A 10,293-nucleotide genomic window follows, 5' to 3' on the forward strand; every position below is an offset into this window, starting at 1 on the left:
GCTGAAACAGAAGCCATATCTCACACCATACACAAAAATCAACTCCAGGTGGATTAGAGACCTGGAAATAAAGCCCAAAACCATAAAGTTCATCAGAGAGAAACTGGGATCAAGCTTAGATATCCTAGTTTAGAGTATAAAGGGACTGCCAAATACAGCCAGAAAGGCATAATCTGAAGAGGATAAAATTGCTGAATGGGAGTTTCTAAAGATTAAATCTCTGTGCTCATAAAAAACTTTCCCCAAGAGAATGAAAAGAAAACCTAGTGACTGGGAACAAACATTTTGCAATACTATCTCAGACAAGGGTCTTACAACAAAAGTTTACATAATATTCCTGGGCCTGCAGAATTGAAAAAAAACCCCAACTGATAATCAAGCTACAAAATGTATAAAAATATGAAAAGACTTTTCACAGAGGAGGACATGAAAAAATGATCAAAATCACCGGGAATATGGGAGATGCAAATCAAAACCACAATAAGACCCGAATGGCAGTGGCAAAGTATAGCAAGGCAGCAAGTAGTATATGTTGAAGAGTATGTGGCAAGAAATGAACTCTTATACATTGTTGGTGGGATTGTAAAATGATGCAACCACTCTGGAAGGTATTCTGGCATTTCATCAAAAAGCTGGACAAAGACATTCCATATGACCTAGCTATTCCACTACTTGGAATATAACCTGAGAAAATGAGAATGGAAGCACAGAGATTTACACCAATTTACACAGAGAAGTACAACAATGTTCTTCATAGCAGCATTATTCACCTTTGCAAGAACATAGAAACAGCTCAGATGTTCAACCATAATACAATGCATTGAGAAATTATGGTACACTCACACAACGGAACACTATGTAGCACACAAGAACAATGATTTTGTAAATTACTACCTAACATGGGAGGGACTGGAGATCATTGTGCTAAGTGAACTAACTCAGTCTCATAATGATTAATACTGTATAAGACCATCATCAGAGAATTAGTATGAGGATCCATTGGGGTGGGGGACTTAATCATAGGATCACACAACTTTATGGGTGGAGGGAGGGGTGGGTAAAGGAAAGGGGAAAGATTTGGTATGGAAAAAAATGTATCCAAACTTTGCAAATAAACCAGAATAAAATTTAAAAATTATAATAAACAGAGAAAATGGGGAGAAAAAGCACAACTGAGTCTATAAAGCCGCTTACAACATAAAAGAATCAAAAGAACATTATGCTGAGTAAAATTTTAAAAAATGAAATGTTGCAGCCACAGAAAAGCTAGAAATTCAAGCTTGATTTAGGAGAGGTCATAGCATATGTGGGGTAGCATTGCTTATGTCAGATAATTTTGGAAAAAAGCAGAGAATACAAGAAAGATGCTTACATATGTTTTATTATAAATAGGTCTAAGTATTTAACTTTGTGAATCATAACATGGAAATCAGGAATCGCAGAATAATTAATTGTGCACACATGTAGGCAAGATTCTGCTGAAGATTATACAAAAATGACTAGAACCACATATCAACAGAGAGCTGCCTGAAGTGCAAGCTGGACTTAGAAGAGGCCATGGCACTAGTGATATTATAGCTAATGTAAGATGGATCTTGGCTGAAAGCACAAAGTACCAGAGGAATGTCTATCTTTGTTTCATTGACTTTGCAAAGGCATTTGACTTTGTGGATCATAACAAACTGTGGCTGACTCTGAGAAGAACAGAACTCCAAGAGCACTTAATTGTGCTTATGTGAAACCTGTGCTTGGCCCAGGAAGCAGTTGTCAGAACAGAGCAAGGAAGCACTGCATGGTTCAAAATTGGGAAGGGTATGCGTCAAGGATGTTTCTTATCTCCATATCTTTTCAATCTATATGTGGATTATCCGGGAGGCTGGACTCTATTAGGAGAAGTGTGTCATCAGGGTTGGAGATAGACTCATCACCAATCTGCATTATGCAGATGATACAACCGTGCTTCCTGAAATTGAGGAGAACCTGAAGCACTTGCTGCAGAAGGTCAAGGACTGCAGCCTTCAATATGGATTGAAGCTCATCATCAAGACAAAGATTCTCACCACTGGGCCAATTGGCAGCATCCTTATAGATGGTGAAGAGATTGAGATTGTTGACAGCTTCAGTTAGCTTGGCTCTACAATCAACACTCTTGGTACCAGCAGCCAGGAAATTAAAAGATGAATTGCATTGGGAAAGTATGCTGTTAGAGACCTCTCCAAGGTACTGAAGAGCAACAACGTAATTCTGGAGACTACAGTGTGCCTGATACAGGCCGTGATCTTTGTAATTACTTGCTATGCATCAGAGAGCTGGACAATGACTAGGGATGATGGGGCATTTGAGCTTTGGTGATGGAGAAGAGTATTGAATATACCATGGAGGAAAACAAACTGTTCTCTGGTTGGTCCTGGAGAGCAAGGATTGGAGGATTCGTCTGGGAGAGCAAGGATTTTGAAGCTTCATCTGACGTACTTTGGACATGCTCCAAGGCAGGATCGGTCCTTGGAGAGGGACCCCATGCTTGGGAGGGAGGAGGGACAGTACAGGAGAGGAAGACCCTCAATGAGATGGATTGATTCAGTCACTGGGGTAATGAGGATAGGTGTGTTGGAGACAATAAGATTGGCAAGGGATAGAACAGGATTTAGGGCTGTTGTATATAGATAGGGTCACTATGAGTTGCAGGTGACTCGACGGCACATAACAACAACAACATACAAAGTATATACATAAACAAGAGCCAATTGTGTGAACAGAACAAAGTGATATTGCATGGTTTTAAATAAGGAAAGGTGTGCATAAATTTCCATCCTTCTCCATATGTATTCAACTTTTATGCTAAGCAAACTTCTTGTTTGAGAAGTTGGGCTTTCTGAAGAAAAATGAGGCATCAGAATTGGAGGAAGACTAATAAACAACCTGTATTTTGCAGATGACACAATTGTGCTTGCAGAAAATTAAAAAGACTTGCAGTAATTCCTGCAAATAAAAACTTAAAATCTTCAAAATGGGTTCTATTTCAAAATTAAGAAAACAAAAATGCTCATGGCTGGACCAATAAGCATCATAATGATAGAGAAAAGATTGAATGTGTCAATTATTTACTTTTATGTGGATTATTTTTTAAAAATAATTTTAATGAACATTTACAGAGAATTTGGATTTCCATTCATTCATCGCTGCACTTCTCTACCCGCCCAGCCCTCTCCCCCGGCCCCCAGTTTTAATGTGGATTCTTAATCAACACCCTTGGTATCAACATTTAAGAAAAGAAAGGATATGTTGTATTGGGAAAATGTGTTGTGAAGGACCTCTCCAAATTATTGAGAATCAATGATGTAAGTTTGAAGGCTAAAGTGTACTTGATTCAGGCCATGGTCTTTTCCATTTTTTGTCCTGCATTTGAGAGTTGGACAATGAATACAGATGTCAGAAGAACAATTGATACCTTTTAGCTGTTGTGTTGGAGAAGCATAGTGAATATTCCATGTACTGTCTAAAGAAAAAACAGACATGACTTGGAGCAATTGCAGCCAGAATGTTCTTTGGAGACAAAGATGACAAAGCTTTGTCTCTCAAATGTTGAGTATGTTGCTATAAGAGGTAATTCCTTAGAAAGGGACATCATGCTTGGAAAAGTGGAGAGTCAGTGAAAGAGAGGAAGATCCTCAACTAAGCGTATTAACACAGTGACTCCAGCAAGGGGTTCAAGTGCATCAGGGGTAAGGATTACACAGGATATGATAGGGTTCAGATCTGTTGTTCACAGGATCACTGTGAGTTGTACTCAACTTGATGGCACCTAATAACAATATGCATATATTTGGATAGAATTTTCTAAGACCTGGATTTAGAAAATTTTTAAAAATCATTTCTTGATCTGACAGTACTAAAGAGAATTTCAAGAGTCAAATTGCAATACTGAGGGACTCTCTGTATTAAATACTGAACAATAGACGAAGCATCAATATAAAATTGAAGAAAAGGGAGCTCTAGTAGTGTAGTCCATAGAAAGTTGCACTGGTAAACCAAAAGAAGACGGAAGGAATTTTCAGAATAAATGTATAAAAATACGATGTTTTTAAAAATTAAACCACTTCCGTAGATAGCATATAATCAAGAACTAACGGCATTAGAGTGTGTGTCTGTGGGAGAGGAGAAATCTAAACTGCACTGAAAGAACTGGAAAAAATTAAGCCTGATGGAATTGATAAAATGCTAAATGAAATATTTCAGTAAATAAATGAAACAGTGGGAATTACTCACTATTCTATACCAATATACTCCTTGGCCAATCAAATGCAAGAAAACCCTATATATGCTCATTCTAACAAAAAGAGCTAGAAAAAATGTAAAATTACAGAACAATATCATAACAATGATGTTCAGTACCAATGAGTAAGAATTGACTCATAGCTGACCCTCCAGTGGGTTTCCAGACTGGGGAGTAGATTTTCCATTTTTCTCCTGTGGAGCACCTGGTCAATTCAAATCATGTACCTTTGGGTTGCTAGTATAACTCCTTACCACTAGACCATCAGAGCTCCATGAAGAGGACTTGCAGCAATACATTAACAGGAAACTGCCTGAAATATAAGCTGTATTCTCAAGAGGATATAGAACAAAGTATAGAATGTCTGACGCAGACAGATCTTGGCCAAAAGCAAGGACTTTGTTCTATTGATGACACAAAGGCATTAGTGATATTTACAGTTGTGTGTCAACTTGACCATCTATGATTATCTGCTTTGGCTGTTATAATGTGATCAATTCCTTAATGAGGTTTGATGTAGTTTAAGAATTAATGGAATTTAGGTTCCAAGATGGCAGAGGTGGAGAGTACAGTTTGAAGAGCCAGAGGAATAGGAAGCTGCATAGAGATGGCACACTAGAGAGTCCTTCATGCTCCGTAGAGACCAACTATCACAACGTGACATGAACAATAGGAATTTGAATCAGAACTTTTGTTAACATATTATTTTAAAAGCTATAAGAACTTAAAACCGTGCCATGCCGTGGTCCCATTGCGGACCCGGCAAAAGCTGGAACCCGCTAGCTGAGCTGCTTTGGAACTCACCTGAAAGGAAAAAGGCTAGTGGGGAAATTGGCTGAATTCTCTTAAGCCCCACTAAAATCTGGTGGGTCTGTTGTGCAACATGGACAATGGGAATTTGAATGATAACTTTTGTTGAAACTTTTAGTATTGGAACTGTAAGAACACAGCTGTGGTTGCACGGACTCGGCAAAAACCAGAAGCCACTAGATGAGCTCCTATGGGATCCATTTGAAAGGAGAAAACTTAGTGGGGAAAATGTCTTAATTATCTTAAGCCCAACTAAGACTCAGTGAGTCTGTTGCATGACGTGGACAGTAGGGATTTGAATGAGAACTTTTGCTGGATTAGACTCAGGACTATATGACCACAAAGCCTCAGTTGCATTCAGGGCTACATCTCAGTCCGCACTTCAGTTATGCAAAAGCTGGAAGCTGCTACCAAGTTTCTGAGGGACCCATGTGAAAGGGGAAATCGTAGTGGGGAAATTGGCTGAACTCTCTTAAGCCCCACTAAGACCCAGTGGGTCTGTGGTGCAACGTGGACAATAGGAATTCTAATTAGAACTTTTGTTGATACAAATAATTTTAGGAACCAAAGAATCTTAAAGCTGCACTCCTTTACGGAAATTTGACTGAGTTTTCACTGGTCCTGCTGGACCCAGGACCCTGTTTGGGCAGGGGCCACTGGGCAAGGGCACCGGCTAGTGCCGCTGAGTAGGGGCCACTGAGTGAGAACTGCTGAGTGGGAGACGGAAAGCTGGAATTTGTTCACAGACCTCAATCATGAGCACACCTGGGAAGCTAAGGTATGATTGAGGTCCTGCCGGTGGATGACCCAATCTGGTGATTGCATCGCTCCCCTGCCTGCCCCACCCAATTTGGCACCACACCTGTGCCTACACACTCAGTCAATCAACTTTCCTTTAATCCAGAGCACCTGGATCTGACTTACCTAGAAAAGGCTGATCTCACAGGCTTTGAACCGACCTTTTCCTCAAGTCAGAAGTTCAGAGAAATTGTCTTCAGATAAAGAATATATCAATGTCTCAAAGAAAACAAGCTATCCTACAAAATACACAAGCACAAAACAAGATGTTACCACCAAAGGGTGACACAGTAGCAGTGGGTTTCCTAAAGCCGGAAAGTCTAATGGAACTTTTTGACACAGAATTTAAAAGAACAGTTATTGAATATTTTCAATGGATGAAAGACAAACTTAAAGAACTACAGGATACTACAAGCAAAAGCAGGAGGAGGAGAGTAGCAGATTGTATACAAAACCAAAATCCATCAATATGCTGTCTACAAGAGACACACCTGAAAAGTGAAGATAAAGAAAGACTACAAATAAAAGGATGGGGGAAAACATACCAAGCAAATGGCAACCAGAAAAAAGCAGGAGTAGTGATACTAATCTCCGATAAAATAAATTTCAAAGCAAAAACCATTATAAAGGATGAGGAAGGTCACTACATAATGCTGAAAGAGTCAATAGAACAGGAGGACATAACAATAAGAAATATCTGTTCACCAAATGAAAGACCTGCAAAAGATATTAAACAAACATTAACAAAGATGAAAAAGGAAACAGACAACACTATGATAGTAGTTGGAGACTTCAATACTCCTCTCTCAAGAAAAGATAGAACTACCAGAGGAAAAAAACTCAGTAAAGATGCTCAAGAATTAAACTACACAACAAACCAACTTGACCTCATAGATATTTATAGGCTAAAGCACCCCCAAAAAACACAGTATACCTTCTTCTCCAATATGCATGGAACATTCTCCAGAATAGATCACATTTTAGGTCACAAGGCAAGCATCAATAAATTCAGAAACATAGAAATAAGACCAAAGTATTTTCTCAGACCATAATGCCACAAAATTAGAAATTAATAGCAAGAGGATAAAGGAGAAAAAACCATACATCTGGAAGCTGAACAACACCTTGCTTGAACATGAATGGGTACTACAAGAAATAAAAAATGAAATTAAAAAGTTTCTTGAAACAAATGACAATGAAAACACCACTTACCAAAACCTCTGGGAAACAGCCAAAGCAGTAATCAGATGTCAATTTATAGCAAACACATCAAAAGACAAGAAAAACTGACCATTGACTCTCTAAACCAACATCTCCAGTAAATTGAAAAAGAACAGCAAGAAAACCCGACACCCTCTAAAAAAGACTGAAATTATAAAAATCAGAGTAGAAATAAATTAAATAGAAAACCAAAAAACAAAGGAAACTATCAACAAAACTAGGAGTTGGTTCTTTGAAAAGGTAAATAAAATTGACAAATTGCTAGCAAACTAACAAAAGAAAAGAAGGGAAAGACACAAATAATACAAATAAGAGATAAAATGGGCAACATCACAACAGAACCAACTAAAATAACAAGGCTTATATTGGAATATTATGAAACTTTGTACTCAAACAAATATGAAAACCTGGAGCAAATGGACAAATACTTAGAAATGCACAACCTACCTAAACTGACACCAACCGAAATTGAACACCTGAATAGACCCATTACAAAAGAAGAAATTGAAAAGGTAATAAAATAACTTCGAGCCAAAAAAAGTCCTGGACCAGATGGCTTTATAAATTAATTTTATCAAACATTCATAGAAGAACTGTTACCAATCCTACATAAACTATTTCAGGAAATAGAAAAAGATGAAATTTGCTCAGACTCATTCTATGAAGGAAGCATATCCTTGATACCAAAACCAGGTAAAGATACCATCAAAACAGAAAACTACAGGCCAGTATCTCCCATGAACATACACAAAAAATTCCTGAATAAAATCCTGGCCAATAGAATCCAACAATACATGAAAAAAATAATTCACCATGACCAGGTGGGATTCATAACAGGGATGCAAGAATGGTTCAACATAAGAAAAGCAATCAATGCAATTAATAACATTAATAAAGCAAAGAATGAGAACCACAGAGTCCTATCATCAATTGATGCAGAAAAGGCCTTTGACAAAATCCAACACCCTTTCCTGATTAAAACACTTAACAAAATAGGACTAGAGGGGAATTCTTTCAACATAGTAAATAGTATATACACAAACCCGAGAGCCAAGATTGTTCTCAATGGAGAGTGGCTAAAGATATTCCTTTTAAGAACAGGAACTAGGCAAGGATGCCCACTATCACCTCTCCTATTAAACATTGTATTGGAAGTCTTAGCAATAGCAGTAAGACAAGAGAAGGAAATAAGAGGTATCCAAACTGGCAAAGAGGAGGTAAAATTAACTCTCTATGTAGATGATATGATAGTATACTTAGAAAACCTTAAAGACTCAGCAAGAAAACTATTGGACATAGTTGACCAATTAAGCAAAGTAGCAGGATACAAGATAAACATACAACAATCAGTTGGATTTCTCTACAGTGACAAAGAGAAAGCAGAGCTGAAGCTAGTAAAAACAATACCCTTCACAGTAGTTAATCACAAGATTAAACATTTGGGAGTAAATCTAACCAGAAGCACAAAGTATCTATTCAAAGAAAATGACAAAACATTATTACAAGAAACAAAAATGGACCTGGAAAAGTGGAAGAATATCCATTGCTCATGGATAGGAAGAGTCAATATTGTGGAAAGGGCAATACTACGAAAGACAATTTACACATTCAATGCAATCCCAATACAAATTTCAATCCCATTCTTCAAGGAGATGGAAAAGGTAATCTCCAGTTTCATATGGAATGGAAAGAAGCCCTGAATAAGAAAAGCACTCCTTAAAAATAGAAAAAAAAGGTAGGAGGCATCTCTTTCCCTGATTTCAAATCCTACTACACTGCCGAGGTGGTTAAGACAGCATGGTGCTGGTACAATGACAGACACAAATATCAATGGAATATAATTGAGAACCTGGAAATCAACCCATCTACCTACGGTCAACTGATTTTTGACAAGGAGATAAAATCAGTCAAGTGGGGAAACCACAGTCTTTTTAACAAATGGTGTTGGCAAAATTGGAAAACTATCTGTAGAAGACTCAAGCAAGATCCACACCCCACTCCATATACAAAAACCACCTTAAGGTGGATCATGAATCTAGGACTAAAACCAAGGACTATAAATTTCATTAAAGAAAAGCTTGGAAGAACTCTAGTAGTTGTAAACCGCAACATAAAGAGTCTTCCAAGTATCCTGAAAAATCTACAAGAGTCTTCCAAGTATACTGAAAAATCTACAACCAGGAGAAGATAAAATAGATGAATGGGACCTTCTAAGAATCAAATCCCTATGCACATCCAAAAACTTTTCCAACAGGGTAAAAAGTGAAGCTACAGACAGGGAAAATGTATTTGGTAATGACATGTCAGATAAGGGACTTATATCTAAAATTTATAAAATACTTGAGTACCACAACAAGATAAAGGTAAATAATCCAGTTGAAAAATGGGCACAGGATATGAACAGACACTTCACTGAAGAAGACTTTCAGATGGCAAACAAGCACATAAAGAAATGTTCAACATCCCTAGCTCTAAGAGAGTTGCAAATCAAGACAACTATGAGATATCATCTCACCCCAGTCAGGATAGCAAAATTTAAGAGAACAGCAAGCAACAAATGCTGGCTAGTTTGTGGAGAAACTGGAACTCTTATTCACTCTTGGTGTGAATGTAAAATGGTGCAATGGTTGTGGAAAGTGGTGTGGTGCTTTCTCAAAAAGTTGCAAATAGAGATACCATTTGATCCAGCAATTCCATTACTGGGAATATACCCCGGAGAGACCATAACTGATATCCAAGCAGATATATGCACTCCCATGTTCACAATAGCAAATAGTCGGAAGCAACCTATGTGCCCATCAACAAGCAAATGGACAGAGAAGCTGTGGTGTAGTCACACAATGGAATACTACGTCACATTGAAAAATAAGGAATTCATGCAAAATTATTCAAACTGGATGATCCTGGAGGACATTATGCTGAGTGAAATATCTCAGTCACAAAGGGACAAATACTGCATGGTGCCACTGTTGTAGAATGTGACTGACATCCGGGTTTGGGTAAGACTGTGAAAAAACTGGATAAATTATGTATGCTGTATTAAAACGAATGAGGGAAAGAATAGACTAAAGGCGATATATGATTGGGTATCATGGTTATCACAAGAATCCAGAATGAAGGCTGCATAATGAAGTGTACTTGGGGCTGGGGCTTGGGGTGGGGTGGGGTGGTGGGGTGGATGGGTGTGTTGT

The sequence above is a fragment of the Elephantulus edwardii genome, unplaced genomic scaffold, assembly GCF_000299155.1.
Source record: "Elephantulus edwardii isolate Elephantulus edwardi_28Jun2011 unplaced genomic scaffold, EleEdw1.0 scaffold00178, whole genome shotgun sequence".
Lineage (NCBI taxonomy): Eukaryota > Metazoa > Chordata > Mammalia > Macroscelidea > Macroscelididae > Elephantulus > Elephantulus edwardii.